The following is a 20665-nucleotide window of genomic DNA, read 5'->3' on the forward strand; positions in this document are numbered from 1 at the left end:
AAATATCTACTCTAAGAAATCTTTAATTTAGACATTTTACTACCGGGATTTTTTGTATTATAGTTTTCCTCGATTCGTAAAATACTTTTATTTTAATGTCTAGCATTCGCGTAAACATAAGAAATCATCATTTACACCATATTTTAAATAAACTGCAGAACCCATAAACAAATTCCGCCACTTCCCTATTTGTTTAACAATAGAGATGCATAGACAAAACTCTGTGTAAACAGATAATGACGACGCCATAGACAAGTTTTATTTTTTTACGTGACCAAGCATAGAGGGTGCTTCAGGCTATTAAACCGGGAACAAAGCCATGTCATTACCCGTTAGTTATGAACACACAACAGTATAGGGTGACATCTATAGAACGATCTGGATGATAAGGTATTAGAAATTTGTAATAATGGCTTCAAAATATCTTTAAGTGACCGAAAACACCTATTTACAAACCGTAACGGAGCTGTGTTTGTAAATATATTATGAAATCTATGAAATAAGAATACTTAACTGATTTCTTCGCAATTATTTGTTTAATTAAACGAGGATAAAAAAGGAGGAGGTTTTCAATTCTACGCGTATCTCTTTATAGGTACTTATTATCTCCGGAATCAGTCGTTTATAAACCGATTCGAAAATAATGTTAACATACTTGGCACCATTCACTACAAAATATTATTTAATTGTTTAGATGTCGCCAAACTGCGTTTGTTTAACCTATCCATTTATGCTACATTGAATTCTACAGAAACATAACCTCTCTGGTAAACCCTTGGAGCGTATTAATTTCCTATAATAGTTATTCAATAAGCATTTAACAGACAAAACGTGTGTTCACGTACCAGCGCACCCGCGGACATCTGTTCAATTAAATGTGCCCATATAGTGTAATACATGATTGACCATTGTGGATTCAAATCATAATACATCAAAGACTATAATTGTAATTTTCGCGTGCCGAAATAAAGGAAAGGTGGGGAATAATGAAACAAAAAAGGATTTTGATTTTTAACAGAAATTACAGTTAGTCTATTCTACGTCAGTGGCTAAATTATTCAACCGATTTTGATGAATAGAATATCAATTGTATCACTTAGGTATAGGAAATAGTATAGTCCAGATACACAATATCAGACTGAATACAATTGTTATTTTAAAGCTGTTTTCAATAAATGATCCCAATCGCAATCCCAATCCTCAATCTGATTCTAAGAATGAACCAATCAAGATAGCTCATTTGTAAGCTTGTAAAAAAAACATTACTCTGATTGGTCCATTTTGAGATAGGTCGAAAAAACGATTTGGATTTATGTCACTTGTGACGCAATTCTTTTTTCAATTAAATTTAAGCAAACATAAATAGAGCCACTAGAGATCATTAGAGATAATTTTTTTTCACATGTGTGTTTATATTATAGCTTTAAATGTTAATTTTAACTTCGCATCATGTCTTGTAAACAAAATTCATTATTATATTACTGTTAACCTTTTATTTTTTCTTCAAGCAGTTGTTTTGTAGTTTTTACATGGTTTATTACTTACATTATTTTAATGTAATTAATATATAATAGTTTTCCCTGGAATAATTAACATGTATCTACATCGAGTAAAATTAGTAAATGCTGTATCTACTTTATAAAAATCATGTACTTAGACTTAATCTTTCTTATAATTACCTTCTAAATTTTATGTAAATGTGATTGTCTATGATTAATAGTAGACCTAATAAATTAAACTCTAATTTTAAGGCGATACCTCAAGGTCCATTTTCATACATTTTGTTTCACCTTTAATCTGGGTAACTAAACAAGTATTGGCTTGTTTAGTTACCCAGATTAAAGGTGTATATTATTTGTAAACAAAATGTATGAAAATGGACCTTGAGGTATCGCCTTAAAACCAATTTAACAGCCACTGGCCACAATAAAAAAACAAAAGTAATTCCAATTTCAAACGTAGAGAAATTGATAAGGTTGTTCCGCTGCGTGGTCTAAGTGACAATAATTGTACATATCGCCCATATCTACACTCACCTAATTCACTTAATGACTGTATACCGAACCATACTTCTTAAGGCGCACGTGTGAGACACCACAGAGTTATTACGAGTGGATACGGCAAGAGGAAAAAAATATTAACCCAATTATAAGCACCGTAGCTTTATTTGCAGTCGTTTTCGTGTATGGGTGCGTTTCAGAGGAAAGGCTATACAGAAAACTGAGGCGTAGTCAGTTTTGTTCCTTATTGCATCTTTTGGGGTCGGTATTGAACAAAGCATATATATATTTACTAGCTTAAACATTGTAAGTTTTTAAAACAGTATTCAGTCGTACAAAGCTATCAGTTTCGTGTTTAAATATTGTCAATGAGTCAAATATTATTCAATAATATATAATGTAAACTTTATTGTAAACTCTACGTTGTAAGTATCCAATTATTTTCTATTCCAAGCTCCAAATACTTCACAAAGTTTCCTGCGCTGCGTAATATTGTGCAGCGGTCGGAATGTGCCGGTCGCACCCCTTCCCCGAATGCCATTACTATATGTTATTACGGGGTTAACACATCACCTAAAACGACAATAAAAATCAATTTGAGTTAATTGATGCGAAAAATAAGTATGTCGTTGGTTGAAAATATTTTAGTTCTTATGTTTGGTGCTTATGTAAACAGCAATTAATTGTAACATTTAGGTAAAAATAATATAAAATATTTAAAAAGTCAGGTAGGCGAACAAAGTTGCACTTAAACACACTTGATTGCAAAATTGTTACTTTTATACCTACGGACATTTAGTGCTAGAAGTAAAATTAAAAAAACATAATTTAACTTAAAAAAGCCCACTCTAGCTGGGAGGTAAGAGAGGAAAATATATATCTTGATAAAATAATGTCAAGGATGTGTCGCGATCCTCAAGGATGAGGACTAATAAGCCCTCACCAAGCAAACCTACCAACCTTCAGTACCTAAGTAATCACAACCCAAAGAAGAAAGGCAAAAAGGAACTCCGGATTAACTTTTTGCCTGATATAATAATATAATCGTGGACAAAAATTTCAAACAATTTCAATATTTTATTACCACCATTGGTGCATTGATTTGTCTATTTCAACCAGTTACATTCATATATTACAAACACGACGACAATGCACGTCAATAAATTTGTGGTATATGACCATAAATAAACATTAGAATTGCTAAAAAGGCAATTGAAACAGTAGCAACGTGCGAGGCCACCCCAAACCCGTACTGTCGCCTAACCCTTGCTGGATGTAAATTAGCCGGTGCACTTAACATCTGTTCTACGTGTGCTGTGGTTCTACTTATGGACATTCAGATACAAAACCATAGACATTTTTTTTTCTATTAGTTAATACTGGCACATAAAATATTTTTTAATTAATTAAGTTACTGGCTGGGTTAAATAGAATTTTTTATGTATAAATTATGATACCGATGTTTAAAAATAGAACTAAGCAAAATAAATGACGTTTGAGATTTTTGCGAACAATGTCAATAAACGAAGTAAAAATATTAGTTCACAATTATTACTTCTCACGATATATTTTCTGCTACTTGTTGCTAACTGATCTAGACACGTAAGTACTAGAAAAACTTTCTTTCTCATACGAAAGTATTGCCAACACTTCTCTCTAAAACACTTTTGTATTCGACTGCGCTCAACCGTAAACAGCGCGGTGGGTATTTCGATCCCACTTAAGATATTTCGTATTTGCATACAAAATTATTATTTCGTGTCCGTGTCGTGGTCATGTGAGCGTATTGTTTTTGTGGTTTGTCATTTCAGAATGTTATACTGAACGGTCGATTAATTTTATTGATCGGTAGTTAGTCGAATGTGAGGCATTTGGTATGTTAAATATACGATACGTTTCTTAGTATTGGGTGTAAAAATAAATATATTATTATAATTATCTCTATTTATTACTAAGTTTTGCAGGGACGGTTCTGAGCTATCTTAGTGCATCAAGATGCCCCGGGACTGTACCGTATACCGTATGGTGTGTCGGTGTAGGGTATACAGGGGTTTTAATAATAATTATAATCCATAACCAATAGATACCAATCTGCCAGAGTGTATAATTTTTATTAGATTGCTATAAGTGGACCCTTTATTGATATTATGTTTTATAAAAAAAGTACTTAGCCTATAAGAACTACAGTATTCTATGTTTCCCAAATAAACAAATTTGTGATAAAAATGGTAACTATTGAGGAAGACTCTACTAAAGAATATTGTTCTTTATTAGAGACTATACTATCATTTGTATTATTATCGTCAATTTACTGTGTCCAAATGAAGTACTACACATATTGCACATAAAATGTGTCCTATAATTTATAATAATTTAATCAAAAGTTAAATAAGCAGTTGTTTGCAAGTACAAAATGTAAATCATGTAATTACTACATTAAAGCGCGGCGGATTTAAATTCGTTAAATAAATTACGTGTAAATTGTGCCTTTCATTCGCAACTGCGGTTTAAAACTTGTAAATTGCAATTATAACGCTCTATTTATTTGACATAAAAACTATCTTGTATATTTAACTTCATAATTTTAATCGGCAGCTGTCTAAAATCAAAGTATAAAATCGGCGCGAAATCACAATCTACACGCAAATTGGACCCTCGATTGTTAACATTTGCTATCTTGATATACTTTGAACCGTTGACCGGAGCCCGAACAATACAGCCGACCATAATTACGCTGCCAAATTGAAAATCACGGCCGCCATTGTCATTAAACGACCACATATATCATTATTTTAACAATATAATTAGCTCGCGGCCACTACTTAAATGGTCAAGCGTTTATCGAACAATTGCTTATTGTTAACAAAGTGAATAAAATTAAAAAAGGCCGACAATGGGCGCGTGCCCGAAAATTCACTATTGGGATGAAAATACCCCGCTCCGTTGAAGGGTTGGACAGATGCAATCTTGTTTATTTACGATAGTTTGTGACTTGGTCATAGATATTTTTTATGGTTGACCAGTGACAAATTTTATTATCTTTGTGGATTTGGTCTATATTAAATAGGGTTGAATCTGATTTTTAAAATGGTGTAAGTGACGCGGAGATCATATGCAAATAAAAAAAAATACCATCTCAACATGTCTTAATTTAGATTCAGGGTCATAGTGCTATTTGAAAATCAATTTTATTGGACATAATAATTATAAATGCGCAATTATCTAGATAAAAGTAAGCGTTAAAATAAAATAAAATAAAATACTTTGTTTATCACGTAGGCGAACAAAGTTGCACTTATGATACGTCAAAACAAAGAATAAGAATAATTATTATTTCTATACAACTATTAAAATTACTTATATAACTATGGAGATTTTAAATTAGGGATAAAGTTTATACAAAAGACAAGGTACAAACCGAAGTAACCAGCTCGGACTGGCGTTAATTTACGAATCTCTATCAGACCCATAACTAGGCAAGAAATATTAAAATAGCCTCGTTATTGTACACTTGTCACACCGGTCAAATACTAAGGTCAAAGAACAAATTGATAAAAAAACATTTAAAACCGCTTACGAGTAAATTACAGGGTGTATGGATAGAAATAATACAGTTTAATGGATTCTAGGTCACGGGCTAGCGGGCACCGTCAGGGCTGCCACGCACGGAATATGAATTGGAAACATACGGGAGAATATTCCCTCACGCATTTTATCCGCTTGAATGATGAGACGCGTGGACTAGCAATTTTATTTTTGGTACCAATATTATTTTATCAATAAATGGCAGGGTGCAAATAGTTAAACTATGTTAAGGAATGTTGGGACACACACATACAAGACTTATGTAAGTGCACGTATGTAGTCGTGTGAGAACGTTGCCACGCCATGCTACCCATATGAAAGCGATGTAACCTTTTTTAAATTCAGGGGCCTTATTCCTTTTGCCACACGTAATTTTGACAGTGCGTAACAAGCACGTAACACACCGCGTCGCGTTTAAAACAATAGAAATTGGCATACAGAATATCATTCCATACTAATTTCAAGATAACGAAACGCGGCCGTGTTACGTGTTTACACTTAGAGAAAAGGCTCTCGAATGAAGTTCTAGAGTATATTGCTTCTCCGTGTGGGCACTCATGCTTAACATTGTTATAAAAACACACAAAATAAGTATGCATATTGTACATTGCTCGCTCAGTTCCAATTCCGTATGTTTCCATCCCGTAAATGCCTCAAGAAAGACATATTATTCCATGAATTATTTATCCTCAAAGGTTTGCCGAGCGTATATTCCTTTTCGGACTCATTCGTTTTTTATACGCTCTGTAATTGTTATTTGTGTTTACTGATATAATCAATGGATATTTTGTGTACCTTAATGTTATTCTTGCAAAAATGTGTCTGGAAAGGTCTTATAAAACTGTTTATGAGATTTTTTAGGTTAGGAAAGTAGGTGTTTGGTATTTTTCTGTGCTAATACATATTTTGATATGAATTTATATATAGGTAGGTAGGTAATTTATTCCGCCATTTTTAATCTTTGTTCAACATTAGGTAACTCGAAATCAATAGGTAAAAAAAAATTACATTTTTTTTTATAAATTTATGACGAAAAGAGCAAATCCCTTGTGAGATGGTAAATTACTTGCCTTCTCATTGACAGTTGCTACTGTTTCATTACCCGAAGTTTGAATTACAACTGCATAGGCGGTAGCTTCCTTGTATAATCTGTGGACTGCAAGATGTTCAACTCGTCATCCTGAGACATTGGTTCAATAATACACACTCACGCTTTTTACCCCCGACGAGGTAGGCAGAGACGCAACTATTGCACCCACTTATCGTTGTGCGTATTCTTTTCCATGATGTAGCAGAGGACGAGTCTATCGCCATATCGGCCATAAATTTCAGACTCCGAACTGATACTCAGTAGAAACCCAACATCACTGCCCGACCCGGGAATTGAACCCGAGACCTGCACTGAAGTCGTACCGTTATACAACTATGCCATCGAGGCATGTATAATAGTAATGGTCCAACGAATTCTGTAAGTAAGATAAAGAGAATACTGCCGGATCCGGATCGGTAAATTAAAAATGAACCTTCCAATTCCCACGTGTTCGGAAATAAAAGGGGAGCAAGGAGGTTTACTGTAAGGAAGTAAGTTAATTTGTCTTCACTAATATAAAGAGGTAAAGTTTGTATAGTTTAATCTTTATAACTTACTTATTTTAAAAAATTCTCACTCGGAAAAGTTATATTGTCTAAAACTGCCTTTGAGGCCGTGGTCTCACTAAAACGGGGCGGTTACCGTATTTTAGAAGCAATCTATTCAAAATTCATTATACATATATTAAAAAATCAACACCATGTTTTTATGTTACCTTTGGTTGTTTTATTAATTTTATAATAAAAATGCAACTAAAATCTAAAATAGACAATTTAATAAGGATCATTTTGATTGTTTATAATTTAAAAAATACGTATTGTTTTGTAAAGCAATTATTCGTAAATGTTTGCATATTCCCGTACGTAACTCATATCCTATATAAGTATGGAACGACTGCATCGGTAGCGTAGTTGTAACTGTACACGGTACAAGTACGACTACCGCGCTGAGGTCTTGGGTTCGAATCCCGGGTCGGGCCGAAATAATTGTGACTGGGTTTTCCATCTTAAAAATTACTCAGTTACAGCTCGGAGTCCAGAAGTTGGTGGTGTGATACCCCCGTGCTTTGGAAAGCACGTAAAGCCATGGGTCCTGCGCCTGATCTCACCGTCTATGAGAGTGAAGGAACAGAGAACACCTGTGTACTGCGCACACACTTGTGCACTATAATGTATCCTGCGTACCGGCCTGATCAATTCATTTCATTTCATTCAAGTATGGAACGAATACCCAAGGCCGTTTACTCGGCGTAGTTTTAATGCAGGATTTAATAATTTATTTCGTAGACTATGTCTTATTTTGAATTGATTACTTTAATAATCACGCACACGGAGGCTAGAGCAACAGCTCAACAATTCCCAAAACTATGTTGATCTGGCTATGAATAAAACTTGACCATATGTTTTTCAGAACTATACTATGGATCAAAATTTAACGTATGTATTGAAGATATTTATTCAAGTAAGCATAATTATTGATATAAAGAGTGCCTGTCACTATTTTAATGCGATAACATTATTTTTACACCACAATCACTTTGAATTGAACATTTTACCCCAAAAATCCGTTACCGGAACAAAATAACATGAATAAATAATAGAAAAATTACTGACCACAGCATAGAGGACAATACGTAATTTACCCGCCACAACGCCCTAAAATCAATCGACGTAATGACATTATATCGTGATGCTTCTTCCCCATTATACGTAAATATGTTGTCCTGTTGGAGTAATCAAAACTAGTTTGTATAGTATGCAGTCCTGGATTTGTAAATAGGCCATATAGATCGTGGCCTAGGCTGTCGCCTCTTAGGGGCGGCCGATTTCAGAGGACGCTCATGCGATTTAATTAAACATTAGTTTATTTAACTTTAGTGCCTTCCATAATACAAACAAATGGAAAATTATTAAGTATTTGAAAAAGCTACGTACATACATTCATAAACCTACCTACATGGAGCGGCGGAAATAAAGTGGCCTACACTCATAAAAAATATAAATCCGGCACTGATAGTATGGTTAGAAATTTAGACGGATGAGATATGAGATTTATTTAATGCCTTAGGTAACGAAATTTAAGACCCTACGTCGAGCAAACGACCTTGAGAATTTATTCCGTCATTTTCTGCGCACGAGCTACCCTGGGAATGTGTAAATATTAACGAATTCCATTGAAAAATAAATTTATGTCTATTTCAAAATATAATTAAAGTCACTTATATAACTATGGACATCTGGCCTTGAAATAGAGTTGAAATATAATTCTAGCATGTTGCAGAAACGATATCGTTTAGATCAAAAATATAATTTTTGTACATGACGTATTCCAAGACTTAAAACGATTATGAACGATGGTCCTCCGAGTTTGGCTCTATATTATGTTGTATTAATTCTGATAATGAATATAACCTTTTTAACTCGTACATATGTAATATCAAAATATTTTGATTCTAGAGTGTATGTACCTATTAGTGAAAATGTTTAATTATAAAATTTCTACAAGCATTAAATAAAATAAAAAAAATATATCCGTCAATACACATTAATAAGCATGAACCCAAATATGTATAGATTCATTATTTTACCTATTTTCGAAATATCGGTGTAACCGCTGCGGCTATGCGGGCGGCAGATGTGTATCTAGTGTTGACAATTTTTTACACAAAATTACATCATTAACAAGGGTGACGGAGTTGATATCATCAATATTGTACATTTGTATTGACAATAACAATTTTAATGCATTCTACTGGTTGAGTGGCTCGTTCCATAGTGGTCAGCAGGCGCTCATAGTTGGGGGCACACTTATCATTTTTTTTTTATTAGTTATAATTGCATAGATCACCTATCATATCGGGAAAAACACGGTGAAAAATGTGTGCATTAGTTGAGCTTCTGCCTACCCTTTCATGAGTGAAAGGCGTACTTGTGTGTAAGCATAGAAAATATTTTACTATTATTTTATTTATTTACATGCTCAGGCACAAAAATTATAGGGAAAAATACATAAAATTCTAAAGCTAATTCTCTCAAACTAAGCAAAAGCTTATATCTTGAAAGACTGATGAAATTTTAAACTTATTCAGGTCACAGTGCGTGTAGAAGGGATAACAATAATTCGGGATCGGGATTGTGGTATTAACTATTTCACAATCGATTGGAGTTGCTTTATAATATCAGCCCAATATTATATACTGTCCCACTGAGTGGGCACGGGTCTCCGTTACTACTGAGAGGGATTAGGACTTAGCCCACTACACTGACTTAGTGCGGATTGGCAGACTTCACACACTCTCAAACTTCTATAGAGAACTTCTCAGGTATGCAGGTTTCCTCACTATGTTTTCCTTCACCGTTAAAGCAAGCGATAATTCACAAAGAATACACACATCATTTTAGAAAAGTCAGAGGCATGTGCCCTTGTATTTTCAACCTACGGACATTCGTCTCAGTACAACAGTCCGTTACATTTATCTACATTTTCCCTCTCTTATTAACTCCGATTTACCAATAAGCCTATATAATCTTTCCCTTTGCAAAAACACTTTGTTATATAATAAAAATCACACTTATTGTTCAAGTATTAGATTTTTATTGCAATATAAGTTATATTCAAATTCAAAAAGGGTCGCAAACCAGTTTTAACAATGACCAATTTTATGTAAAGCCAAATTTATGGAAATAGAAATTAGATTACATCATATGGAATTTATTGTTCGAATTCTTTGACCAATGTTTGATTCAATTGTAATGTTTGAAAAGTAATGAAATATAGATGAATAAAGCATAATATAGTATGTAGTTGTTTCTCTATTTTTTGTGTTGAAGAATCTAATGGTATTTCTGTATAGTCATTTAAATATTTAAATGTTATACCATAAAGTTCATCCAACAGTAAAAACCAATATTAAACACAATAGCCACGAAATTAAGAACTTGTAGTTTCATTGTTCTACGTTGTACTCCACTTCTAAATAATTCCAAAATAAATTTCAGCGTTATAGCATTACAATGTCGGTTTGAACAAAGGTAAATTACATTTCAGACAACTATGAATCTTAGGAAAATCAAAAATAAATATCATCATCATCATCAGCCACAGAATGTCTACGCTGAACGTGTGCCACCGCCAAAGATTACCAGATCGATCTATTGTAAGCGGATCGCATCCAGCGATCTCCTGCGACTGTTATTAGGTCATCTGTCCATGTCGTGGGAGGACGTCCGAAATAAATATATTAATTTTTGATTACCTTGACGTATATGTTTGATTTTTTCACAGCTAAAAGAGACCGTATTTGATATAAAATTCAACTTTATAGCACTACGCGTTCGTGGGAAAAAGGGTCTTGTCACACAGACAGATAGACAGAGAAAAAAACGGATTCATGTGAGGTACGGAAACCTAAAAATAATAAGTAAAAAGTGTTTTCCGATACCGGGAATCGAACCCGAGCCTCCTGGGTGAGAGCCAGGTATCCTAGCCACTAGACCATATCGGATATTGAATGTGGTGTCCAAATATTCATTCTTAAATTAATTCGGTAGAGTCACTTGTAATAAATGCCAAGGGCGTTTGACTTTAATATAAGAATATTTTTTTTACAAAAACACATCTGAATATACAAAAATGATGAACGTAAAACAAAGATTGTATTTGTACGGTTGAAAGATTGTATCTGGTAAATGGTAAAACGGGCAGTCTATGTTATATGATTAAAGGCCTAACAAACAAAATGCACCATATATCTCTACCTACCCCTGAAATAAAAGACGTAATCGTGTACACGATATTCACTGCTGTATGTACCGAAATGATGGTTATTTTCGTTCTAACTACCCTAAAGCGGGTTGCAGATCGAAGACAAAACTAAGCTGGTGTACCTTAACTCACATATGGGAAATATTTTGATGCTATTTTATGATACTAAGTTTATTCTTGATCTGCGATAATATCTATAATCATTTACTTCAAGTATTAACAGATACGATTATGCTTGGCTTTTACTGGCCGATGTAATCTTTTATGAATTATTTTTATATATAAGTGAATAAAGCCATGATTATGTCATTAAGCCAGTTGCAAACATAAAACTAAGCTAAGCTAGGTTTGCTTATCTTGAATGGCTGAGAACGTTACACATGCCTTAGTTTACATATATTGTATACACAACTATGAAAATATATCTCAGTTACGTGACCTAAGCTGAACTAAGCTGAGCTTTTAGTGTGCAGCCCACATTAGAGACTTGTAGGTCTATAATTAAATAAAATTCTCATTCTTTACACACAGAAATGTTCTTTCACATAAAAATGCTTTTTACATTTGGTAGAAGCTGATATCATCCGATATGGTCTAGTGGCTAGGATACCTGGCTCTCACCCAGGAGGCTCGGGTTCGATTCCCGGTATCGGAATACTTTTTACAAATCCTTTGCGCAATTTTATATTTTGCACAGTACGGATGGCTTAATTTTTAAATCATTAAAGCAATTGTTTTTATGAACGTTGTAAAATTTTATGAATATCTAAAAAAAAGAACAATTGCGAGTTAGACGCACTAGGGGCTCCGTACAAACTTGTTGATAAGGTAAAGTATATAATATGTAAACTTAACTTTGCCGTTCAATCCGATCCGACCTGACTATTGCACCAACCGAAAATAATAAGTTTGTAATAGTAAAATCGCTTTTTTATGATTAAAGTGCATATTTGTAGGTTTCTGACTTTTTCTTTATCTGTACATACCTAAGATATTACTTCTTGCCAAATTTCATGATTATGTCTATGGAAAGTATACCTATAAGTTTTGGTTCCATTGTGAAATCGCAAAATTGCGAAAATATGTGACATAAAGGCTCATATTTTTTGATTACGTTGACATACAAATTTGATTTTTCACAGCTAGAAGAGATCATAGTCCAGAGTATTTGATAGCTCAACGTGTTTCTGAAAAATTGGTCTTGACAGATAGGCGGACAAGAAATGAAATTATAAGGGTTCATTTTGAAGTACCTTAAAAATTAAAGGTACAAAAACATATTCCGATACCGGGAATCGAACCCGAGCCTCCTGGGTGAGAGCCAGGTATCCTAGCCACTAGACCATATCGGATGATACAAGCAACACGAATTGGAACGAACTGTTTTTGTATTATGTTGTGTTCTACGACTGCCAATAAATAATTTCAATACACAAAGAACTCTATATTGCAAAATACGGCATGTCTGCATTTCGTTAATTTTCCAAAAATAAAAGTGTTACAAAGCTCAGTTTGTTCCAACTTGTTCTCTTTCAAACTGGATTATAATGTTTGCACGCTGGTCCTCAATTGTAGACCTAGCTATGGTAACTACTCAAATGGATAGTTCATTTTATAGAGATCTTTTGTGCTTTTAGTTTTCTTTTCTTTATTCTAATTCTAGTGGAATTATTCTCGATTATTTTTCCAGTTTTTCGCTCCTGAAAATATGTAAATATAATGTATGTAAAATATAAGTTTCCTCAAATTAGGATTCAGCTTGAGGTTACGTTACTACTCTTTCATATGCCGCATCAATTTGAACAATGCGACCACTAACTTAGGTTATATTGTCCTCTGTTTTAAGTATTCGACAGTGTCATTCATAATTTTATGGGCATGTTTTATACTTCTATTTGCCATCATAATACCTACTTATTACACCTTATCTAAATCATTTCAGAATTTCAATTATCAAGAGCGTATTATTTATTTAGTCGATCCGAATTTTTATCTTAAAGAGCAATATTCTGTAGCAATAGTTATAAGTGACTTCAATTGCCTAAGAAAAATATACAGTGGTAAACTAATCGTCAGTGAATTTACGACTAAAAATGGAATTAGCAAATGATTATTTAATCAGAGAAATAGAGCACATTTTGTCATTAACACACACATACACATATATACTCATATACACGCCCATACACACGCTCCTCTAAAAATACTTTGTCATTTTCACAGCCTGTTATTCAATGTAAACAAATTATAATAAATCCGCTATTGGCCAAGATATATTCCTCAGATTGTACACTAGTGTTAAGTCTTGTGGATTTTAATAAATAAATAAACAGAAGAAGCCTGTAGTCACACATATTTCTTATTAACAATGATAAACAACAAAATATTACTTAACACTGCGGTAATATTCAACAATACAGCACCGTGTCCACAACACATGTCCTAATGATTGGAAGCACGGCCTCTGATGGCGTTTTAAATGGCGGCACATGGACACACGCCTCTAATTATTTCATTACGTACAATTTATTTGTGGCCGTGACATATGCTTTGTTTATGTCGAATGGGTTGTTTAACCCTTGTAATTTATAATGATGCTTTTTATACTGATGAGAAATGATGGTAATTGTCGTGACTGCCCTTAAACAATAGCAATATATTAGAGAACATTCAATCATTTATTCAGCAAATCTACCTTTGCAGGCACTTAAACGTCATCTGTACATAATTGATAATTAACAAATGCGTGCAGTATAATTTTTATATTTCTAACGTATGTAAATTATAATAAAGTTTCTTCTTGCGTACCGAGCACAAATTCCCAGGGATTCTCGTCACTAAAGAACACGTCAAGGATATAGTAAGCCTTTGAAACCATTTAATTATAAAGTACTTCCACGCTATACTGCACTCGTCATTCTGAGACTTAAGATGTTAAAATTCATAATGCTTATTAATAAATTGGCATTATCCTACAAAATGGAACATAACAGTGCACTCACGGTGCTGCTTGGCGACATAAATAGACATTGCCATGGTAGCCTACCCAGCTGAAATCTCTCATCAGTAAAGTTTTAGGCATTATGGTACAAAAATAAAATTTTCGGGCAGATTAATTACCACTACGTCAGAGTTTTTATTAATCAGTAGCTTTTCTTATCCTAACATCACTTAAATATATTAGATAAGTGATTGATTGCGATACTTAATTCAATTTTGTACACTTCAAACACTCTACATTATTAGATTGGGATTAAACAAAACAATTGAAGTAAATAAGGCCAAATTCATATAAATTGGCAAGCGTGATCAAAGTTAGGTCAATTAAGTATCCCGCAAAAATTCAGGAATAATATGTAATCCATAATAACTTAATAGGCGCCATGATCTCTGCTGGAGCCGTCTCTTTCTGCGTTTACTTCTCAATAACTTAAAAACATCTACACAAACATTTATATGTTATTGGGAATTAATCCCAAACCGAATTTTGGCTGCGGCGGCCATATCAACGGAGATCAGCATGGTATGCAGGATATATTATAGTGCTCAAGTGTTTGCGTAATACACAGATGTATTTTTTATTCCTTCTTTCATAGTCAGGTGAGACGGCTATCCTGACTTGCTTCCCGAGGCATTGGAGTATCACACTACCAACTTTATAACTCCGAACTGCGGCTGAATAATTTTTAAGATAGAAAAACCCAGTAACATTTCTAATTGGCCCGACCCAGGTCGAACCTAAGACCTTAGGGCGGTAGTCGCACTCGTACCGCGTACACATTACAACAACAGCTCTGAATAATTAATGTTATTATATTAGTAAGAATACCCAAAAATAAGGTTCAGTTTTGCATAACACATAATATGAAACAATAACTACAATGTTCTAAAATCTAATTACGACTAATCGCGTAATGTAATTTTTGCCCAAGTCGGGAAGCCTCGACAAATGTCAAGCGTCTAATGACCCGTGAAAGCCGGACGCAGGTGTTTTGGGCAATGCTAGCCACGACCACACCGCACAGACATGGCTTTGCATTGTGACTGTTTTGCACGACATTATTTAGTACTAGGCATTGTTCGCGTATTCGTTGGCATGAAAGACCCTTTTACTACTACAGCAAAGCAGGGTAGACTAATGATTCGGTATAAAATCGTCTGAAGTCACCACTTGAAACTGATTTTGACAGATAAATAAGAAATTGTTATGTATTTTTTCTACAATTTGAACTCTCAATGTCATAATATTATGTTAAATAATAAAATAATTGTACATAATTACTTATTGTGATTATTTTTAGAAATATAGTAAATTAACTAAATGTTGGTAAACAGTCAATCATTTTATCGACGTGTAATTATTTGGGCAAAATAATTTATTTCAATTTAAAGTAGATGTTGTTGGAGTGTAAAATTATATTTTACGCAGAAAAATTAAGAACTATTTACGTTAAAATTATTTTTGTTTACATTTTAAAAAACCTTAAAGTGTAGAGATTCAAAAAATATATTATACATATTTTGTTGGATATCATTTTTAGTTTAGGCTTTTAAGCATTACACAGAGTAAACAATAGAGATTCAACTGATAACCATTGAAGTGACATAAAAAAATCTTAAAACTATTTCTATAAAAGAAAGATTAGTTTCTGCATCCCTGGTGGGGATCGAACCCACGACCTTTGGATTAGAAGTCCAACGCGCTATCCTCTGCGCCACAGGGACTGTGTGCTGTGCCGTGGTTATAGCGTTACACTTGCTGATATAAAATATAGTAACATTTTACAACATAGAACTTAGTAGAGACGGAAAACTTTGAAAAGGAATACGATGATTCGTTTGACTCCTGCATATATAAAGCCTAGTTAGGACTGCAATAGTAACTAAACTTGTGAGAACTATTCAGCTCTACAAAATTTTCGGTATTCAGACACATTAACTTACTAAATTACTGGACTAAAATCCTACTTTTGCATATAGCTATACCTAAGAATATCGATGGTAATTGAAAACTACCATTCCAGACGTGGTACCCCTAAACTCCGATGGTAGAGTCTGTATCCAGCAGTGGGGCATTAATTAACAATGATATTATTATATTACACAAGATTATTGGGTACTTTTTCACCAGAAAAATATCCAGTTTACATTAATTAACATAACACATGCACGTTTTTCATACACTTGATCTCGGACCGTGGTACAAGCGCCGCTTACCCGTGAGTCATTAAAAATAATGAATGCTGAATATAAAGCTGTGAGCTATGACCATCCTATCATACATTAATGAAAAGATTTCCAGTAGGCCGTCGTTTTTAAGAAAAATTTATATAATGAAATAATGTTTTTAACGTCTCTACCAGCGCTTAGGAATACATGATGTTATATGATGTTGCCGATTTAGTATCTCCATTTTAAATAAAAAAAATAAATAAATAAAAAATAAAATTTATTTATCACGTAGGCGAACAAAGTTGCACTTATGATACGTCAAAACAAAGCGTAAGAATAATTATTATTATTTCTAAACAACTATTAAAATTACTTTTATAACTTTTAACTATTAAGAGGTCGTTGAACCCATAATCGTAGATTATACAATTGACTACAGGGTTACGCAAAGAATTATGGAAGAAATTAAAAATAAGTCATAAAAGTTCAGTGAATTTTTTTAATCTTCCAATATAATAATTAATTACGTCAAATATACACTTAACAAGATATTTGAAGAAATATAAACAATAATAATATATAATCTTAACACAACTTTCATTAAAGAAGCTATCATTTAATAGACTCTACATTCTAATACGAAGATATATATAAGAAAAGACTCTACATTCCATTAATCGAATGGAGTCACGAGTAAAAGCTAGTCATAAAACGCGACACGTAAAATAAGGTGCATCTGCCGCCCCTATCTAAACTATAGGTTGAATTGTTCTCTAGTATACGGGCGTACTGTAAATTGTAATGCATTAGTTGAGGACGTAAACATATAACATTTCGATTGACTGTACTGGAATTGGAAAAATGTTGACAGTGAGTAAATTTATGACATGAGATAAAGACTGGTTTAATTATAGCAACTGTCTGCGAAAATATAACTAAACTATAACGATTCTTGAAGCAGATTTTCTAATTATTTTCCTTCTTTCCCCTACATAATATTTTCTCACGGAGCACGTTAGCTCTATTAATCACATCATGGCTAATCATACTTACTGAAAAGAACTCTATAAGGAAAGGAAAGTAAGCAAGCTAACTGCTTGATGGAAAGCTTTACGACTGCTAAACAGTAACACCACCCAGAATGATCTACTACAAAATTATTATATAGGACACTTGCCGCTCAAATAGAACTTTTATAAGGAACATAATAAAATATCTATTTATATGACGAACTTTAAAAGTTTATTTGCCAAGTCCAGTAAATGTAGCGTCAATGTTGTTGCGTCGCAATAGCCATGACCAAGATCAAGACGTTCGCATAATTACCAAGCACCTTACTTAGGTATACGATGACTTAAAAGCACTTAAAGCAAATTTCTAACTAGCTTTATAGGTAATAATATGCTTAAGTATACATTACAAGATTGCAGCTGCGCCACGTGCCTTAAAGTATAAAAAATAGAAGTATAAAAAATCGCTCCAATTTTCTATTGTTAATCTTAAAACCACCCCCGATTCTATTCAATCACAAAATTATTTTCTTTCGAGAAGCTGCGTGCTTTACAAAGTTACGAATGCAGTTGTTTAAACACTTTCCTGTGAAACATATTACTATTGTGTCACTTTTTAACGGCAAATCAAACTTTGTACATCTACTGTAGAATACAAAGTTAGCATTGCAGTTACAAAAATCGCAGACCAATATTATTTGTTTGACAGGGATTATGTGAGGACTGTAAAAATAAGCTTGTTTCTCGAAGATAAAATAGCGTTAGATTTGAACTGACGGTTTGTAAGTTTACATAAAGTTTTAACAAAGGTATGTTGACAGATTTATTGCAAAAAAGATTTATACATAGTACAAATTGTGTAACGCATGGCACGCAATAATACCTATAAAGGAAAATGGACGGTGCATCTAAATTTATTTAAGTCGACTCAATAGAAAATTATTTTTAGAATTCAGATCAATTGTAATCATTTTTCGTTCTAAGGCATTTTTCTATTTAGTTTTGTATTTCTAACTCCTACAAAATTCGAAGTTCACAGATCTTAGCTAGGCCAAATAGACATTACAACTTCACTTACAACTTTATTTAATCAAAAGCATGAAGAAAAATAGAGACACGGTCAATGAAAGTAATAATCTGAATAGTACATTTGAAATTATTCCGTCGAATATTAACTATAGGTAACGAGTAAATATCTTAATAAATAATAATAATAGCAGCCCTGTCTTACTGCTAGCTAGGCACAGGCCTCCTCTACTACTGAGAGGGATTAGGCCTTAGTCCACCACGCTGGCCTAGTGTGAATTGGACTCCACACAACCTCAATATTCCCATAGAGAATTTGTTGAACCTCACGATGTTTTCCTTTACTGTTAAAGAATACTATAATTCACAAAAAATACACAAATAATGTTAGAGAAATCAGAGGTGCCCTTAGAATTTGATACTGTAGACATTCGTCTCGGCAGTCCGTTACATCCAACTAGGTTATAGCCGGTTTAAATATCTTATATTATTGAAATTACTTCATATTTATAAACTGAAATTACCATACATTTAAATGTATTATTAAGCAGACATATATTAATCTAAAAATAAGTCTATAGATGCCACTATACCACATACCAGTCTTTTCTAATAAGCAAATTGTAATCATGTTTTGTCTAGAAATAAACAAAAATGTGTGTAAAAACTTTATTGTAAATTCGTAACAATGCAGAGACATATGTTTCTTATTGTTTTTGTTATTTTGTACTTTCTTTATTCACATCGGGAACAAGGTCATTTAGGTTATCTAGATGCAGAATTTTCCATATTATTGTTATACAATGCAGATTTACTTTAGTCGAGTCGTGAACAAATGCGACCCAAAAATAAACTTGTAACAAATTCGTCATTCGGTCTGTATTTTTACCGGCAAGTCTTGGAGAGCAAACAAGTTCCCGCACGCGCCGCACCTGGACCGTAGTGATGTAATCATTTTATCGATAAACTGTACAAATATTTGTACAGACTCGACCTTTTGTTAGGTCAGGTGCCGGAAGTCTCTGGACTTTTTGTAAAGGTTTTATTTTGTGCAAGTAGGTATTGTAATAACATATGCGATTTTATTTAAAAAAAGAGCATATTTTAAAATAATTATTTTGATTAAAATATGGAGTCTGCTTTGCACTTTAAAGAAAATTCCTGTTAAAAACGGTTAAAATACAAGACGAGCCTCATTGATGATCCGTTAGATACCAACAGAAATTAAAATGAACAAAAAGCTGTGTACCAGTGCACTATCAAAAACTATAAAAAGTTTATTTATAATTAATATATTCATTTATCGATACCACAAACACCTCAACACTAAAATTAATTCTAACATCCATGCAACCGCATTTCATCTCGCCAATTCCTTTGAAAAATCCTCCGAGATGTTTTGTGTTTCAATAGAAATGGGCAGCTGATTTTTTCGTATTCATACACCATCTTATTCATATCCAATATAATGATTACTCGCACAAATAAAGACCCAATTGCGCCGTAATAAAACCCAAACTACATTTTCAGAACGGCAAAGTTAATTTGGCAATCCTTTAACAAATCTACACGCGTTCATTGAAAATGAATTAGTACTCAAATTACTTGACTTTGTGTTAAAAACTCGGAGGTCTTATTACGTAGGGTCCTGTAATTATTGTAGAATTAAACGTAGTGTTAATATCCTTGTACAAAAAATCTTAAAGAGGTTTTTGGGCTAAGTTTAATTAGTGGTGTGGCGTTGATAGAGTTGTTGACGTAGATTAATTTAGGGATTATGAGGAAAAAAAGGTTGAAAAAGTATCCTTAAAATTCTGTTTGTTTACTTAACCCTTTTTTATAAAAGTGAATCCGAAGGCGGGTGGGATTTTAAAAATTTATTGTGCATGTATGTGAATAATATTTTTTTACCTTGAGATTGACTGTTAATATGAATGAAAATAAAGTTGCATTCATGATAGCTCAATACATAAAAAATATGTAACGAACCATATAGCCTCAAAGAATAAAAATTAAAC

The 20665-nt window shown here is 33.2% G+C and overlaps 4 non-coding genes across 4 annotated transcripts; 1 reads left to right on the forward strand and 3 right to left on the reverse strand.

Moving 5' to 3' along the window:
• Positions 1 to 11107: 11107 nt before the first annotated feature.
• On the reverse strand, positions 11108 to 11179 carry Trnae-cuc. Its single transcript has one exon. It is a non-coding gene; the product is annotated as a tRNA-Glu (tRNA).
• Positions 11180 to 12022: 843 nt separating this feature from the next.
• Trnae-cuc lies at positions 12023 to 12094 on the forward strand. Its single transcript has one exon. It is a non-coding gene; the product is annotated as a tRNA-Glu (tRNA).
• A 625-nt stretch (positions 12095 to 12719) lies between these two features.
• On the reverse strand, positions 12720 to 12791 carry Trnae-cuc. The gene has a single exon. It is a non-coding gene; the product is annotated as a tRNA-Glu (tRNA).
• Positions 12792 to 16091: 3300 nt separating this feature from the next.
• Positions 16092 to 16164, reverse strand: Trnar-ucu. The gene has a single exon. It is a non-coding gene; the product is annotated as a tRNA-Arg (tRNA).
• Between the last annotated feature and the right edge of the window lie 4501 nt (positions 16165 to 20665).

Source organism: Manduca sexta, chromosome 28 (assembly GCF_014839805.1).
Source record: "Manduca sexta isolate Smith_Timp_Sample1 chromosome 28, JHU_Msex_v1.0, whole genome shotgun sequence".
NCBI lineage: Eukaryota > Metazoa > Arthropoda > Insecta > Lepidoptera > Sphingidae > Manduca > Manduca sexta.